The sequence below is a fragment of the Muntiacus reevesi genome, chromosome 4, assembly GCF_963930625.1.
Source record: "Muntiacus reevesi chromosome 4, mMunRee1.1, whole genome shotgun sequence".
NCBI classification, from domain to species: Eukaryota; Metazoa; Chordata; class Mammalia; order Artiodactyla; family Cervidae; genus Muntiacus; species Muntiacus reevesi.
The window spans coordinates 84,655,040-84,673,516 of record NC_089252.1 but is presented as its reverse complement, the minus strand read 5'-3'; the positions used below and the strand labels follow the sequence as shown (position 1 = coordinate 84,673,516).

General features: G+C 38.1%; 1 non-coding gene across 1 annotated transcript; it reads left to right on the top strand.

Moving 5' to 3' along the window:
- The first annotated feature begins 7,529 nt into the window (after positions 1 to 7,529).
- TRNAC-GCA (transfer RNA cysteine (anticodon GCA)) lies at positions 7,530 to 7,601 on the top strand. The gene has a single exon. It is a non-coding gene; the product is annotated as a tRNA-Cys (tRNA).
- The last annotated feature ends 10,876 nt before the right edge of the window (positions 7,602 to 18,477 follow it).

Below are 18,477 nucleotides of genomic sequence, written 5' to 3'. Positions count from 1 at the left end.
CTTCAATATTTGTGACTAGGTCTTACAATAAAGACCAAGAAAAATATTTTTAAGATAATCTGATACTCATAACAGTTCTTTGTGCACTGGGCTCAACCATGAGACACATTTGTAATCTGCGAAACGGGCATTTCAACACTGTAAGTTTAAAAGACTCTAACAAAAGACTGTTAAAATTTATCCACACAGACTTCAAGGACATTAAGGATGTTCTTTTTAAAAAATGAAATTCATTTTATGGACTTTATTTTAGTTCCTCAAGTGCTGGACAACTAGTAATCCCTATAAAATTGAAGCAGCCTCATTTTACTTTGCATAAAAGGAGGGTGGAGTACAGGAGAGAGCACAAAGGTTTGGCAGAGGTCAACTGTTTTTCCTGCCAAGGAGGAGTTGTTAGTGGCAAGAAACTGTCAAAACAAATTAATCCAAACACTTGTTGACATCTCTTGAGGAAAGCAGCTTCTTTACGAGTCACTTCCTCTGGGAACTCTTGATTCATAAGTCTAAATCATAATTCCAATTTCTGCATGTTCATCAGTCTCACAGACCACAATGCTCTGGTTGAGCACTTTATTTCATTCTATTTTCATGCACAGTATCATTTTGCTCTCATGAAGAAATTACCATTCCTGATTTTTCAACAAAGAACATTTATTCTGTGAAGTTTCTATAACAGGGAAGATGCTGAATTTAAGTGGTTTATCCTCTTGTGTGATATTAACTGGCCAAACATAACTGAATAAAATTTATCAAGCTTCCCTGGTGTCACAGACGGTAAAGAATCTGCCTGCAATGCAGGAGACCTGGGTTCGATCCCTGGGTCTGGAAGATCCCCTGGAGCAGGGAATGGAAACCCACTCCAGTATTCTTGCCAGAAAAATTCTATGGACAGAGAAGTCACTGCTGGCTACAGTTCATGGGGTCGCAAAGAGTCAGACACGACTGAATGCCTAATACTTTCAAACTGAGTAGCTGGTGAACAGGGCAAGAACATGAAAAGATTTTTTTTTTTCAATGAGTAATCCTTCATTAAGGATTTCTATCACTACCAGTTTACCAGTAGATTTCTGGTAGACTCAGAAATCAAAGTGGACATGATTTGACAGCTTTCCTAAACCCAAGTAGCTTTGCAGTGATCATTACATGTTGAACATGACCACTGGCCAATCTGTTCTCACATTTGCATTTTTTGGCATATTTACCCTTTATTAAATGCTCAATTCATGAAATGTAGCACAAATATGGATATTTACATAGATTTGCATATCATTGCACATGTGAATTAGTTTATACCTTAGAGGCAAGACATTTGCCCTCTGACTTTCTTGACTCACTCATAAATGAGGTTTAAACTAAATCTCAGGAAAAGAAAAAATTTATCTAAAAAGTAATGTATTATACAGCTAGCATATATTTGTGTGCAGACATGTAACCACATTACAGTTTTCTTTCAATCAAACTAAGAGGAAATTGCTCAGGATAACATTAAAATATCCTTATTGTAATCTCTTCATTTAGTTTTGAAGGAAGTCATATAAATTACCTCTGTACTTGAGGAAATACTAGAGTAATAGCTATAGGTCTGTGCTGGTCAGTATGACAGCTACAAATCAGGTATAGCTACTTTAATTTAATTTAAATTAATTAAAATTAAATCAAATGAAAAATGTAACTCCTCAGGTTGTACTAGCCATACTTAGAGTGTTCAACAGTCACATGCAGCTTATGACTATGTACTGGAGACTTTAGCTATAGAATATATAAAGCAATCATACAAGTCAGTAAGAGAAAAGCAACCCAACCAAACAAAAATGGCCCATGATGAACATTTCCATGGTCACAGAGTGTCCTATTGAACAACTCTGAGAAAGAAATCACACCTTACATTTTTGAGTAATTCCGAAAGAAATCTGGACATACATGTGACTCTTTCTGTATGTGTGTGTGTGTGTTTACTGATTTTTTTTTTTTAACAAGAAGTTCATTGTGTTTTTTGTTTCCATTTAGAAAAGTATTTCCACTCATTTCTATAAGCAAATGAATTGTTAGCGAAGTGCTAGTCTTGGAACATAATGAAGAAAAGCCAAAACAGTGGATCAAGTGATACAAATGTCAGTAGAAACAAATGTGATCTTACTGGTAAGTAAACAGTAGTCAGAGGTAGACCCTCTCTGCTCCAACCCCCTGTGTTAAGGAATGCTACAGGTGAGCTGGCACTTGCCCTCTGACTGCCTTTGGGGACACTGATGCATTCCAGGTTCCCCGGGGAGGTGCTCACTCACAGTTGCCACATTTGCTACTCAAACAACTATATGAGTTGAATAATAAGCTTTCAGTTTATTAAAATATTTTTAAAACTGAGGAAATAATGTATGTCCTATGAAATAAATCAGAAAAGGTATCTTGCTCAAAAATTATTGTCAGAATTAGGTATAGGATAGTTTTAAATAATTGGGGCAAACAATGATAAAAATACAAAAGACCTCACTTTGTGAGGAAACTGAAGCTGCAATCTTAGATGATGCATCCTGAGAATTTTTTAAATGAGTAAAAAGGCAGTGGGGAACTTCTGTCAGTAGACCTATACTCAGCAAGCAAAAAGCATTGGCATTGCAGCAAATGATTAATGAATAAAAGAACACTTATATTTTTACATTAAAAATATTTGTGTGTATATCTACTGTATGATCCCACATGTTAAGTGATATTTTTATGGGTGACCCAACGTCAGTGCCAGTTATGGCAGATAGGGTTTTTATTAAATATTTTTATTTACCACCTAAATTCTAAAGGACAGAAAGCCTACTCATTGAATTCTATTTTATTAAGGGATAAAACATTCACACTGTTGCCATGGGTCCATTTAAAAATGTCAAACCTTGATTGTCTAATTTTTCACTTCAGTAGGAGAACCTCAGCTTTCTCATCTGTAGACTACATATCATAGTCCAGCCTCAGAAATGCATTGGGAAGATTAAGTGAGATGATGTTATAAAGCACTTACTGTGTCTATGACTTAAGAATGCATTGTATTTCATCAGATCTATTTACACAGTACTTTTCAAATTCACCAACAAGGCTCAAAATTTACAGTCCCCAGATCACCATGGGGAACAGTAACATTCAGCCCAGAAATGAGATCGAGGGAAAAATCAGCCGGGCCAGCGGCCAGCCATCTGGTCACACGGCCTGGCCAGACCGTTTTTCTGTGTGAGCTGGCACAACTCCCCGCCTGAGGTGCTCAGCTGCTACCAGCACAAAACTTGGTCCTCTTTCCCCACATCCCAGGGAGGCTGACCCGCCACATCCACAAAGTGGCCAGAGTCATACACTCAGGCGTGGGAGCACAGCCAGCCTGCTGCTGACATGGGGGGCTAAGGATCCCCGGGCGGGGAGAGCTGGGCTGCACTGCCGCCTTTAGTCCGTTTACAGCACTACAAACGCGAATCATGCATCTTTGTACCTCGCTTGGGCTTCCCTGGTGGGTCAGAGGGTAAAGCGTCTGCCTGCCATGCAGGAAACCCGGGTTCGATTCCTGGGTCGGGAAGATCCCCTGGAGAAGGACATAGCAACCCCCTCCAGTACGTTTGTCTGGAAAATCCCACGGACGGAGAAGCTTGGTAGGCTACAGTCCAGGGGGTCGCAAAGAGTCGGACATGACTGAGCGACTTCACTTTCTTTCTTTCTTTCTCTCTCTTCCATTTGCAGCCTCATCCTAGGTTTCCCTGGGGCTTCCCTGGGGACGCTAGTGGTAAAGAACCTGCTGCCAAGGCAGACGGCAAAAGAGATGTGGGCTTGATTCCTGGGTTTGGGGTTGGGAAGATTCCCTGGAGGAGGGCATGGCAACCCACTCCAGTATTCTTACCTAGAGATTTCCATGAACAGAGGAGCCTGGTGGGTTACAGTCCATGGGGTCACAAAGAGTTAAACATGATTAAGTGACTTTTCCTTCCACTTCTTTCACTTTCCTACCTCCTGAGATAAGCCCAGAAGAGCTGCTCAATAAATGTTGGTGGAATGTTAACTTTAATTGATTGTTATGTGTCTCTTCTAGATCTAAAAGTCTAAAACCCTAAGGGGCAATAAATGAATTTTACCCACAAAAATCACTTCTCAGGCAGCAGGAAACACTCAAAATTATATTTCCCCAAACAATGGAATTGGCAGTGCTACAGTATAAAAAATGGGAAAGATACACAAGAACTAACAAATATTTATTGAGAGCTTATTGCCTGCCAGGAACTTACATGCATTATCTCATTTATTCTTCATGATAACTGAATTAAATATTATTATTATGTCCATTTCATTTGAGCATTTATGGCAAAACAAAGGGAAACTAAACTAAGGTCAAAGACCTTGGATTTAACTTCATGTCTATCTGATTTTAAAGAATGAACTCCCTTAACAGTTAAATTAATTCCCTCTTAGGAATAATAAGAATGGGTAGAGTGTGTGCCAGCTGAGAAATAAAAGAAATTAGGCCATGTGGCTATTTTAAAACATGGTTACAAATGAGAAGTGGAATCTTTGTCCCCACCCCTTGAACTCAGGAGGATTTGTGACAGTTTAAACCAACAGAGGATGGATGGCAGAAGCTACTCTGTATATTTCCAGTGCTACCTAATAAAAGGCTATGCATCTATTCCTTGTTCACTGGAACGCACTGCCTGATCCATCGTATCAGAGTTCACACTACCTGGAGGCCATCCTTATGGAAAGGTGCCCCAGTGGACACTCCAGACGCTAGCTCATGCCATCAGCATGTGTGCAAAGCTATCTTGGGTCACTGAGACTGACCCGGCGTGGTGGTTTAGTCACTAAATCATGTCCAACTCTCTGTGACTCCATGGACTGTTGCCCACCAGGCTCCCCTGTTCATGGGATTTTCCAGGGAAGAATACTGGGGTGGGTTGCCATTTCCTTTTCCAGGGGATCTTCCCCCCCACCCAGGGACTGAACCTGGATCTCCTGCATTGCAGGAGGATTCTTTATCAGCTGACTCATTAGGGAAGCTCACCATACATCTACTGAATAACACAACATTCTTGGCTGGGTGACAGCCGTGACAATGCACTGCTTACATCTTCATGACAACTGGCTGCAAGGGAGACATATGATTCACACTCACTCTTCCTGATTCAGATGTTCCAAAGTCACCCTTCTCCTAGACTTCTCTTACTTGATGACTGAGTGTATTTAGTCTACCATGGAATTTCATTCCAGAAGGATATACAATCTTCTCAGTTAATTCACAGCCTCCTCTTCATGTATTCCCACCTTGTCATGGTGAAGGGGCTTGTGTAACTCGGTGAAGCAACGAGCTATGCTGTGTAGGGACCCCAAGACGGGTCATAGTGAAGAGTTCTGACAAAATGTGGTCAACTGGAGAAACCACCCCAGTATTCTTGCAGCAAGAACCCCATGAACATTATGCCTCAGCGACTGAACAACGACTTATAGCCTAACTCTCCCTCTCTCACACCAACACGGCATTCCAAGAGTCTTCCTTTCCAGTCCTTCTTCCTTCCCCATCTCTTTTATTGGTGTCCAACCTGCATCCCTGTTTGAGTCTATTCCTACCTATTCTCACTCCTCCCCTTTAGCTTTCACAGGTATTTTCCCAAGCAATCACATGCATGTCTAGACTCATCTCTTAACAACTGCTTTGTAAAAGACTTGAACTACTGCAAGTTGGAAGAGAGTAATTCCTCAGTTGAGCCCTATCCAAATCATGATCCACAAAAATCATGAGATAAAATAAAATAACTATTGTGCTAAGTCACAAAGTTTGGGGCTAGTTTTTAATGCAGGAAGAGATAGCTGGAATGATGATGTTTTAACATAAGCTGCAGGTCAAAAGGTTAAGTCAAACAGAGAAAGACAAATATCTTATGATATCACTTATATGTGGAATCTAAAAAAAAAAAAGATACAAGTGAACTTATTTACAAACCAGATTCACAGACTTAGAAAACAAATTTATGGTTACCAAAGGGAAAAGATGGAGGGGAGGGATAAATTAGACGTTCGAGATTAACATTTACACACTACTGTATATAAATTAGACAATCAATAACAACCTACTGCGTTGCATGGGGAACTATACTCAATATTCCGTAATAACCTATATGGGAAAGGAATATATTAAAGAATAAATATATGAATATATATAACTAAATCACTTTGCTGTATACAGGTAACTAACACAACATTGTAAATTAACTATGCTGTGAGTGTGCTCAGTCGCTTGTCATGTCCAACTCTTTGCAGCCCTATGGACTATAGCCCGCCAGGCTCCTCTGTCCATGAGATTCTCCAGGCAAAAATACTGGAGTGAGTTGCCATGCCCTCCTCCAGGGGATCTTCCTGACTCAGGGATTGAGACCATGTCTCCTGCACGTCCTGCATAGCAGACAGATTCTTTACCTACAGAGCCACCTGGGAAGTCCAAATTAACTATACTTCAATATAAAGTAAATTTGAAAAAAAGATAATACAATTTAAGTTATATATATTTTATCACATACAAAAAATATTTTGCGTGCAAGAGTGTGAGGCATTTCTGCAGCAAATATTCTTTGAAAGACATGACTTTACAAAAAATAAACAAGCTCAGAAAATGAAGTCTGAAATACAATGACCACCTCATCCAGGTTTGCCCAGCATTTTCTGGTTTCAGCGCTGAAAAATCAAGATCCTGGGAAAACCCTCACTCCATGGTAAACCACGTCAGGTGGTCAATCCACCTAGAACTCTTCAAGTGCACAGAATAAACAGGACTAAGGTTTTCCTCTTGTGTCCATAATGAGAAGAGTATTCCTCTGCCTCAGAGAAACCCATTATCTTAACCAAGAGTTACACTGCTTAATGTAATTGCTTAGTTATGAACTCAAGGTCATTCCCACTAAATTAAAATCTGAAGATAATTAACTCTTACTACTGTATCATCTCTCAGTGGGTTTCTTTGATGGAAAGTTCCAAATATATTCAACTTAACCTCCATAAAGCTTAGATGCAGGTGGCTGCATCCTGGCCACCATTTAAGTCCAAGCTAACATTTCTGAGAGTGTTACTATGCTGAACTCCTGTGTCTTGAGACCATCTAAAAAAGAAAAAAAAGAAAAGAAAAAAAACTGCCATGGTTACTTTGGGAAACATTGCATACTGTGTATCCCTTCCAGAGAATCTCAATGCATTAAATATAAGAATCTGAGTAGACTTGCAGAAAAACAATCTTTTTGTAGCAAACTACAAATCACAAGGATATCTATCTCATGCATCAGGTTGGCAAAACCAAAGCTGATTTGTAATATCCACTCTTGGCAAAAGAATAGGACAACAGTTCCTAAGATAAACTGTGGATTAAAGTATAAATTGGTAGAGATTTTCTGGAAAGGCAATTTGGCAGTTACTATTAAATGTAATGTATATATTCTTCCATCCAGCATCTTCCATCCATTCTACCTCTCGGTGTCCCTCTTAGAACAAATACTCATAATTGTACAAAGATGTGTATAAACAGGGCTTCCTTGGTGGCTCAGATGGTAAAGCATCTGCCTGCAATGCAGGAAACCCAGGTTCGATCCCTGGGTTGGGAAGATCCCCTGAAGAAGGAAATGGCAACCCATGTATATAGAATCTGCCTGCCAATGCAGGAGAGGTGGGTTCAATCTCTGAGTTGGGATGATCCCCTGGAGAAGAAAATGGCAACCCACTCTGGTATTCTTGCCTGGGAAATCCCATGGACAGAGGAGACTGGCGAGCTGCAGCCCATGGGGTTGCAAAGAGTCAGACATGACTGAGGAACTGAGCACCCATGTGAATGCAAGGGTATTTATTATTACAGCTCTGTAATAGCAAACATTCTAAATCAGTCTACATGGCCATTCATATACATTTATTTTGAAAGTGTTTACTGAATGCTTGCCACATGTCAAATACTATTCTAGTCTTGGAAGATGGACCAGTAAAAACTGGAGATAAGAAAATGATCATCCATCATGGAGATTTTTATGGATGGAATTTAAATAACAAGGAGAATGAAGAGGGTCTATAATCAAATAATAAGCCAACACAATCCAGTAAGTATACACCACTTAGATCTAGGGATGCCTTGGTATAACAGGACCTCCAATAATAGTGGCTTAAACATGGGAGTCTGTGCCCTCCTTACGTCTAGATAGGTGATTTAGGGCTGGTTTGGTGATTATAGTTGTGTGAAGCCGAGTTACTTCCAGCTGTCTGTGCTCCCATCCCCACGAGTAAACCTCATTCTCAGGGTCCAATATGCAGCCATCAAGCCATCACATCCACATTCAGGAGAGTGGCTAAAGGTAGGAAGAAGCATATCTGTTGGAATTTGGACATTCCATATTCACTTAATCTCAGGAGCCAGAGTCTATTATGGTCATGACTAAACTTCAAGGGAAGCTGGAAATTATAGTGTTTTTTTCTTTTTTTATTAGTGATTGATCATTCACATGACAGGAAGTAATGAGAAAACAGGAGATAAGAGATATGACAACTAGCAGTTTTGCCTTAAGATAGCCGTGAGAGTGAATGGGTGTGTGTGTGTGTGTGTGTCTGTGTGTGTGTGTATAGCAATAAAATAAACTGAGTAATTTGTTAGTGGTGGTGGGACACTGATTTTAGATTCAGTTGTCAATGATAAAATTCCTGATGATTTGGTAATTAGGTTGACACCTACATCAGAAGGGGAAACTTCTATTATATTAGTTACTTATTCTGAATAATAAATTACACCCAAACTTAGTGGCTTAAAATAATGCACATTTATTATCTATGCATCAGTTTCTAAGCATGATCTAGCTCAGTCATCTGCTTTGTGTTCCATGACAAGGCTGGAGTCAAGGTGTTAACTAGGGGCTTATAATCTCACCTCAAGGCTCACGTGGGGAGGGGTCAACTTGCAAGCTCACAGCGGTTACTAGAAAGTTCAGTACCTCACCAGACTGAGGATGTGACTTCCTCACTGGCAACTAATCAGAGATTGCTCTCAGGTTCTGGCCATGTGTAGCTTCTCTGACATGGCATCTCACTTTGTCAAACCATGCAAGTCAAGAAGGCAATAAATAAAGTTTACAATCACAATGGAAGTCACAGACTTCCATAGCCTAATCTCAGAGTGGCATCCCATCACTTTTTGTTTCATTCTATTTACTGGAAGGAATTCTAATTGTAGTCCACATTCAAGAAGAGAGGATAACATAAACACTTAAAAATAGTAGAAGGTTGAATCTTCTTAAAAGGCCACATGACATACCATCTGTGAAAATACACACAGTGAAATCATCCTAATTTGTTTATGATCTCAGGAGGTTCACAAAAAGGAAGGCATATATTGCTAGGTATAAAGGAGAAAAGTGCCATGAAATGAGGATACAGTAGTAGGTGGAGGTCAAAGCATGGTTTTTAAAAAATTTTTTTTAATTGAGGTATACTTGATGTTCAATATTATATGTTACAGGTGTACAACATAGCAATTCATAATTGTTGTTTAGTTGCTAAGCAGTGTCTGATTCTTTTGCAACTCCATGGACTGTAACCCACCAAGCTCCTCTGTCAATGGGATTTCCCAGGCAAGAAGATTGGAGTTGGTTTCCATTTCCTTCTTCAGGGGATCTTCCCAACCCAGGTATCAAACCCATGTCTCCTGCATTGGCAGGCAAATTCTTTACCACTGAGCCACCAGGGAAGCCCAGAGTTAATCATATTTACACTTCATACTTCATTTATATTTATTATAAAATATTGACTCTATTCCTTGCATTGTACAATATGCCTTTGTAACATTTATTTTATATGTAATAGTTTGTACTTAATCTCTTACCTATAATTTGCCCCCTCCCTTTTCCTCTCCCCACTGGTAACAAGTAGTTTGTTCTCTATATCTAAGAGTCTGCTTACTTTTTTATCATATTCAATAGTTTGTTTTAATTCTTTAGATCCCACATATAAGTGTATCACACAATATCTGTCTTTCTCTGCCTGACTTATTTCACTGAGCATAATATCCTCCAAATTCATCTATGCTGGTGCAAATGGCAAAATTTCATTCTCTTTTTTTTTTTTAATGGATGAACAGTATTTAGCTATATATATATAAATGCATACCCTTCATGGAAAAGCAAGACACATTGAAAATTGCTGCAGCTCATCTCAAGCAGAAATTCTGGACTACCTGCAAAACTTCACCTCTGTTCCCATGGGCAGAGATGAGACAAAAGGAAAACAGTGCTTTCTGGACTCAGCAAGCTCTCAGGAGAAGGTTGAAGCTCAGCTTACATAAGTTGCAGGAATTTACAGCTCTTTTCAGAAATCAGCAGAGGACACCAGGTAATCCTCAAATGCCAAGTTCATTAATGCCATCTCTGGACTTCCTCCTATTCTATATATTTTAAATCTAAGCAGCTGCAATGCCCTGCTCATAGTCAATGATCAGTTAATGTTAAATATTACTATGGAAGAATGAAATGGGCACTTAATATGTGTTAATAAAGATCTACAATAATTTACCTCCTGCCTGATTTTAAGACAGGAAGAACATTTATATCTCTGTCACTAAGCAGCATTATACACTATTTTCATTCCTATATATACAAACTTATAATACAAATTTAGCACTTGATATAGTCAGACACGACTAAAGTGTTAGCATGCACTCATAGACACATCACTTGCGTGAAGTAAAAATTCTGTGGAATGAAAATCAAATCCTTAAAACTTTCTACTGAGGTATAATTGAAATAAACAGTTGTGCAAGTTTTAGGTGTACATGTTGATTTGATACATTTTACTACTGCAATATGATTACCATGGAAGCATTAGCTAATACTTCTATTACGTCATACAATCATCATTTATTTTTTATGCTGGGAATAATTCAGATCTAGTCTTAGCAACTTTGGAAAATGACATGACAACCCACTCCAGTATTTCTGCCTAGAGAATTACATGGATAGAGGAGTCTGGTGGGCTACAGTCCATGGCATCTCAAAGAGTTGGACATGAGTGAGCATCTGAGCAGCAGCAGTCTTAACAACTTTGATGTTTATAACATTATTATCTATAAACACACAGCCAAATTCTTGATCTCATATGAAAACTGAGATAAACTTTCTGCCATTTGCCCATACTGTATCACTGTTATTTCCCTTTCATTAGGTACACAGAAGATCATGTCATTAAATTTTCCAGTTTTGAGAAGTTCCAGAATTTGCAGGAATGTATATGGGGCTTCCCAAGTGGCACCAGTGGTAAAGAATCCACCTGCCAATGCAGGAGATGTAAGAGACACGGGTTCAAATCCTGGGTCGGGAAAATCCCCTGGAGGAGGGCATGGCAACATGCTCTAGTATTCTTCCCTGGAGAATCCCATGGACAGAGGAGCCTGGAGGGTGGCTGTCTACAGGGTCTCAAAGAGCCAGACACGACTTAAGTGACTTGGCACTCATGTGCACATATGTGTAAGAAATATAGAGAAGTCTTATGTACTTAATAATATGCTTTCACCTTAAAGAAAAATTTGCAGATGCAAAAGCTTGATATCTTCTTCAAAAAAAGTGACATGCTGCTGTCAATTATTGTAATCCACCTAAGGATGGTAGTGAAATAGTGGATTATGGATTCTAAATGGTGTAAGGAGCTAAATCCTGCACTGGCAGGAGATCATAGGGTTGGGGCAACACATCCAATATGCTTCCTGTATTCTAGTTGACAAACTGTTTTCTATTTTCTATAAAGGTGTTAATTTGTTCCTAGTGCTCATCAACAAGAGTTGACTATGCTAGAAAATTTAAGGACAGTAAGTTTGCTAAAGCAGTATGGTATGGTTTGATAATTTGGGGAATTAATAATGACATAAGTAAAATTAAATCACACACAATAAGAAAAAAAAAAAAGACAACACTCTAATTGTACACAATTTCCTTCAAAAAGTTCTCGGTAAACCCAGGTTTAATTGCAAATGGTATTTAATAAAGGAATCTAGTGTGCATGGATTCTCAGTCATGTCCAACTCTTTTGTGACCCCATGGACTGTAGCCCACAAGGCTCCTCTGTCCATGGCATTTTCCAGGCAAAAATACTGGAGTGCGTTGCCATTTCCTTATGTAGGTATATCAAAAGTGAAAAATTATCTCACCACTTAATTACTTAGAACTCATGAGTAGATTCAGCACAATGTGTAGTATATATGAAAATATAAATATACCATTATGAATCTCATAATACAAAGCTAGTGGAGGTGATGGAATTTCAGCTGAGCGATTTCAAATCCTAAGAGATGATGCTGTGAAAGTGCTGCACACAATATGTCAGCAAATTTGGAAAACTCACCAGTGGCCACAGGACTAGAAAAGGTCAGTTTTCATTCCAATCCCAAAGAAAAGCAATGCCAAAGAATGCTCAAACTACTGCACAATTGCACTCATCTCACACGCTAGTAAAGTAATGCTCAAAATTCTCCAAACCAGGCTTCAACAATACATGAAACTGTAAACTTCCCAATGTTCAAGCTGGTTTTAGAAAAGACAGAGGAAACAGAGATCAAATTGCCAACATGCACTGGATCATTGAAAAAGCAAGGGAGTTCCAGAAAGACATCTATTTCTGCTTTATTGACTATGACAAAACCTTTGACTGTGTGGATCACAATAAACTGTGGAAAATTCTTAAAGAGATGGGAATACCAGATCACCTGACCGGCCTCCTGAGAAACCTGTATGCAGGTCAGGAAGCAACAGTTAGAACTGGACATGGAACAACAGACTGCTTCCAAATAGGAAAAGGCTGTATATTGTCACCATGCTTATTTAACTTATATGCAGAGTACATCATGAGAAACGCTGAGCTGGAAGAAGCAGAAGCTGGAGTCAAGATTGCCGGGATAAATATCAATAACCTCAGCTATGCAGATGACACCATCCCTATGGCAGAAAGTGAAAAATTAAAGAGCCTCTTGATGAAAGTGAAAGAGGGTGAAAAAGTTGACTTAAAGCTTAACATTCAGAAAACTAAGATCATGGCATCTGGTCCCATCACTTCATGGCAAATAGATGGGGAAACAGTGGAAATTGTGGCTGACTTTATTTTGGGGGTTCCAAAATCACTGCAGATGGTGATGGCACCCATGAAAATAAAAAACGCTTACTCCTTGGAAGGAAGGTTCTGACCAATCTAGACAGCGTATTAAAAAGCAGAGACATTACTTTGCCAACAAAGGTCTGTCTAGTCAAGGCTATGGTTTTTCCAGCAGTCATGTATGGATGTGAGAGTTGGACTATAAAGAAAGCTGAGCGCCGAAGAATTGATGCTTTTGAACTGTGGTGCTGGAGAAGACTCTTGAGAGTCCCTTGGACTGCAAGGAGATCCAACCAGTCCATCCTAAAGGAAATCAACCCTGAATGTTCATTGGAAGGACTGATGTTGAAGCTGAAACTCCAATACTTTGACCACCTGATGCGAAGAGCTGACTCATTTGAAAAGACCCTGATGCTGGGAAAGATTGAAGGTGGGAGGAGAAGGGGACGACAGAGGATGAGATGGTTGATTGTATGGCATCACTGACTCATGGACATGAATTTGGGTAAACCCGTGGAGCTGGTGATGGACAGGGAGGCCTGGCGTGCTGCAGTTCATGGGGTCGCAAAGAGTCGGACATGACTGAGTGACTGAACTGAACTGAACTGAACTGAATCCCATTGATTTTATTCAGTTGCCAGAAAATATTCTGATTTGTTAACTGCATTCCAAAATATCTCTATGCGGACAACTAGTGAGATAATTGAAAACCTTAAATATTTTAAAAGTAGTATATATTATTTTCTGTTTTGGCCTTCTATGTTTGATCTTTATTGCAGTTTGAGTGCAGTTTAATTTCTGCTTCATTGTCTTAAATTGCTGCACTAATTTTAAATCTGTGCTAATTTGATCAGAAACTGGACATAAGGTGTTTTTAGTAGCAAAACATGGTGTGGTAGTAAAGTCAGTGCCAAGCTCCAAGTTCAAGTTTTATTTTCTTAAAGTAATAAGCAGCTTGTGGGAATTTTGAAGCATATTTTACTATCAATGTAGCTAACATTTCTGCTTAGTCTGGTATTTTTTACATCCTTATAACATGTTTATAGGCTCACCAACAAAGGATTTCTTCTGCCTGTTTCCAATTACTACATGTTCTTTAATGTAATAAAAATACCTTTGCTTTTTGGTCCAGTAATTAAGACTTTTAACTAAGTCAAGCTAATCTTTCTGCTTTAAAATTAACAGATGAAAATGAAATTGCTTGTATCTGATCTCCTGGTTTACATGTAACTTTTACCACACCTCATTAGTGAGCTAGTTCAGTACAATGAAGTGCTACTTTGTCCATTTTCGGTAAAAACCTGGCCCTATGAGACTTTGTAACTCTTTCTCAGATTTGAAAAATAACTTAAAATTAAAACTGGTATACACAAAAATTCCAATTGGAATTCATTAAATTTCTGTCACACATACAGACTTTAACACTGTGCTTCTCTTTCTTTTTGTATGATTTAAGAATAAAGAAGACGTTTGATGAAATGAGTATATCATTTAGCATAGGCTGGTTTATGCTGCAAAAACAAGCAATCCTCCAAGATTTCCATGGTTTGAAATACCAGAAGTTTTTCTTTCTCAAGCTCCTTGTCCAACAGAGATTCAAATCAGTCTATTCTCCCTGTACTCACTCAAGATTTCAAGTGTTGAAAACTCTTTTTCTTCTATGTCGATATGACAATTTAAAGGAGACATAGTTCATATTGGCTTTAAAGCTTCTGCCTGAAAATTGATACATGCAACTTTTTACTTCTATTATAGTGACCAAAGCCAAGCCTAATTATCAAGGGGGCGTGTTAAGCACAATCCTATTAAGTGCTTGGAAAAGAAAAAAAAAAAAAAAAACAACTTGGAATATTTGTGATAATTCCTAGTGACCAACAAAATCTGCCCTCTGATCACTACATATTTTACATACTCTCCTTTCCCTCCTATACACACAACATCAAACATTCATGTGGTCTGTGATGAAACAACTTATAACCACACAACATTACAGCATCCAGATTTATGTCTAACATACCTGAGTGATGGGCTGTTGCTCCTGGTAGATCTAAAATGTACTGGCTATATCTCCTCTTGATGCAGAAGTCTCCCGAATTAATGATAAGTTATCTGCTCCTATTTCCGCAAAATATATAATTGTGAGCCAGTGATAGGCTATTAAGTATTTTCACTTAGGAAAAAATAGGAGACAGATATGCTTCTATAGAAATTGAAAACTCATTCTACAGGCTCTCTACCTTGAAGATGGGGCACTCCCCTTGGTTAAGCTCGGATTCTATTTTTTTGAGACTCCCTTGCTCAGTTGTCTGTGTAACCCCTGGTCTTGGTTATATCCACAGGAGATATTAGGAAATTCTCCCTGATAGGGGATGAGCAGCTTTCTCAGCCTACCTCCTGTTTGTAACATTTGAGGCCCCATCTAACTGATTTACATTAAGTATATTTTAGGACTAGTTTCCGACCTTCAGTATTCTGTATCAAACAAATCTTAACACAAGTTCATTTCCTGTTCTATTTGGCAGCAGGGAGGCTCTGCTTACAGTACCACAGAGGGATATAGCTGATGGGGGCTCTATTTTAACTCATACTTTCATAAGGGCTGAAATAGGTAAAAATAATGTGGCTACAGTGGCACTTCTTAAAAGCTTCTTCCAAAAATAATTGTCATTTTCACTACTTTTTTTGTTCAAAGCAATCACATATTCATGACATAAGTAAAATAATCCCATTTATCTAAATGATGAAAAGAAGAGTGCTTCTTAATATTAAATGATTATCACATATAGAAAAGTGTTTTGGTATTTTAGATTCCTAGATATAATTATGGCATTAAAAATGAGAAGTTAGTTCTGAAAAAAGGGCAGCAAACGAGAATATGTCCAAATATTTTCTATTAATACATAATTAATATAATCCTATAAAAATTAACTTATTCAGATAAAGCTATGTAAAATAAACTCCTAAAACTACTATTTGAATTTGGTAAGAAAAATAATTACATTTCTATATACTAACAATGAGCATGTAGAGAATGGATTTTTAAAAGACAGAAAACTGTTCTACAAATGACCCAAGAAAAATGAAATAGTTAGGTATAAGTTTAAGAAAGCATTCACAAAGATTCATAACCTGAGTATACAAAATGATGATGAAAGAAATTAAAGAACATCTAAATAAATGAAGAGATATATCATGTTCATGGATTGGATGACTCATCATGTAAAGGTATCAATTTTGCCAAACTGACTTAACTATTTAGGCATTTTCCATTTTTAGTAAAGTCTATGTGTATTAGCGAAATTCAATATACTTTCTATAAATCCTAGTGAACATTTTTTGACAGAGACAAACATTCAAAAATTTATATGAAAAGATACAAGGTTAAAATATCTAAAACAGTCTTGAAAAAGAATTTAGTGCAATGAATTGCTTCACCTTAAATATGCCTAATAAACAAATATAGCAATCTGACAATGTGTTATTGGCAGAGATATAGGCACACAAAGCAATAGAGCTTAGAATTAGACTTATTTGATGATGTCCAACTGGTTTTTGACAAAGGGAGCAAAATAATTAAATGGAGGAAAGGTAGCTTTTTCAACAAAGGGTGACTGATCATAGGCAATAAAAATTGTATCTTGACTTAAACATCCTACCTTACATAAAAGTCAACTGAAAATGGAATATAGATTTAAATATAAGAAGTAAAATTATAAAACATAAAATAAAAAACCCAAAATCTTCAGTAGATAGGTAAAAAGTTCTTAGACTGACATCAAAATCTGTTTCAGAAAAGTAAAGATTGACACACTGGACCAGATCAAAAACAAAACAAAATATGTGCTCTATAAAAGACACTGCTAAAAGGATGAAAAAAAAAAGGTACAAACTGGAAGAAAAAAAATATAAACCACATATCTGAAAGAAGGCTGGTATCTAAAATATATAGGGAAATTTCAAAATTCAATGATGATAAAAAAGGTTCAATTAGAAAATGAGAAAAAGGTATAGAGAAATAATTCATCAAGAAGAATGTGCACATGATAAATAAGTACATGAAAAGAATTAAACATCAGTAGCTATGAGATAGATGCAGATTTAAATTACAGTGAGATATTACTATGTGGCTACCTAAATGCCTAAAATTTAGCCACCAAATAAAGATGAAGATGTGGAGAAATTGTGGGAGAATATCTTCCATATATTCTGGGAACATGAAATGCTACAGTAACTCTGGAAGACAGTTTGACAATTTGTTATGAAGTGTTGTTAGTCACTCAGTTGTGTCTGACTGTGACCCCGTAGCCTGGAGCCTGCCAGGCTACTCTGTCCATGGGATTTCCCAGGCAAGAATACTGGGATGGGTAGCCATTTCCTTCTCTGGGAGGGGGATCTTCCTGAACCATTTGTTATGAAACTATATATCAATTACAATACAATTCAGTAGTTGTACCCTTGGGCATTTATCCTCAGTTCACTTCAATTCAGTCACTCAGTCATGTCCAACTCTTTGCAACTCCATGGACCACAGCACGCCAGGCTTCCTTGTCCATCACCAAATCCCAGAGCTTACTCAAACTCAAGTCCATTGAGTCGATGATGCCATCCAACCATCTCATCCTCTGTCATCCCCTTCTCCTCCCACCTTCAATATTTTCCAGCATCAGGGTCTTTTCAAATAAGTCAGTTCTTCACATCAGGTGGCCAAAGTATTGGAGTTTCAGCTTCAACATCAGTCCTTCTAATGAATATTCAGGACTTATTTCCTTTAGGATGGACTGGTTGGATCTCCTTGCAGTCCAAGGGACTCTCAAGAGTCTTCTCCCACATCACAGTTCAAAAGCATCAATTCTACGGTGCTCAGCTTTCTTTATAGTCCAACTCTCACATCTATACAAAACTACTGGAAAAACCATAGCTTTGACTAGACAGACCTTTGTTGGCAAAGTAATGTCTCTGCTTTTTAATATGCTATCTAAGTTGGTTATAACTTTTCTTCCAAGAAGTAAGCGTCTTTTAATTTCATGACTGCAGTCACCATCTGCAGTGATTTTGAGGCCCAAGAAAATAAAGTCTGTCACTGTTTCCACTGTTTCCCCATCTACTTGCCATGAAGTGATGGGATGGGATGCCATGATCTTGGTTTTTTGAATGCTAAGCTTTAAGCCAAATTTTCACTTTCATCTTTCACTTTCCTCAAGAGGCTCTTTATTTCCTCTTGGCTTTCTGCCACAAGGGTGATGTCATCTGCATATTTGAGGTTATTGATATTTCTCCCAGCAATCTTTATTCCAACTTGTGCTTAATCCAACCTGGCATTTAGCATGATGTACTCTGCATATAAGTTAAATAAGCAGGGTGACAATATACAAC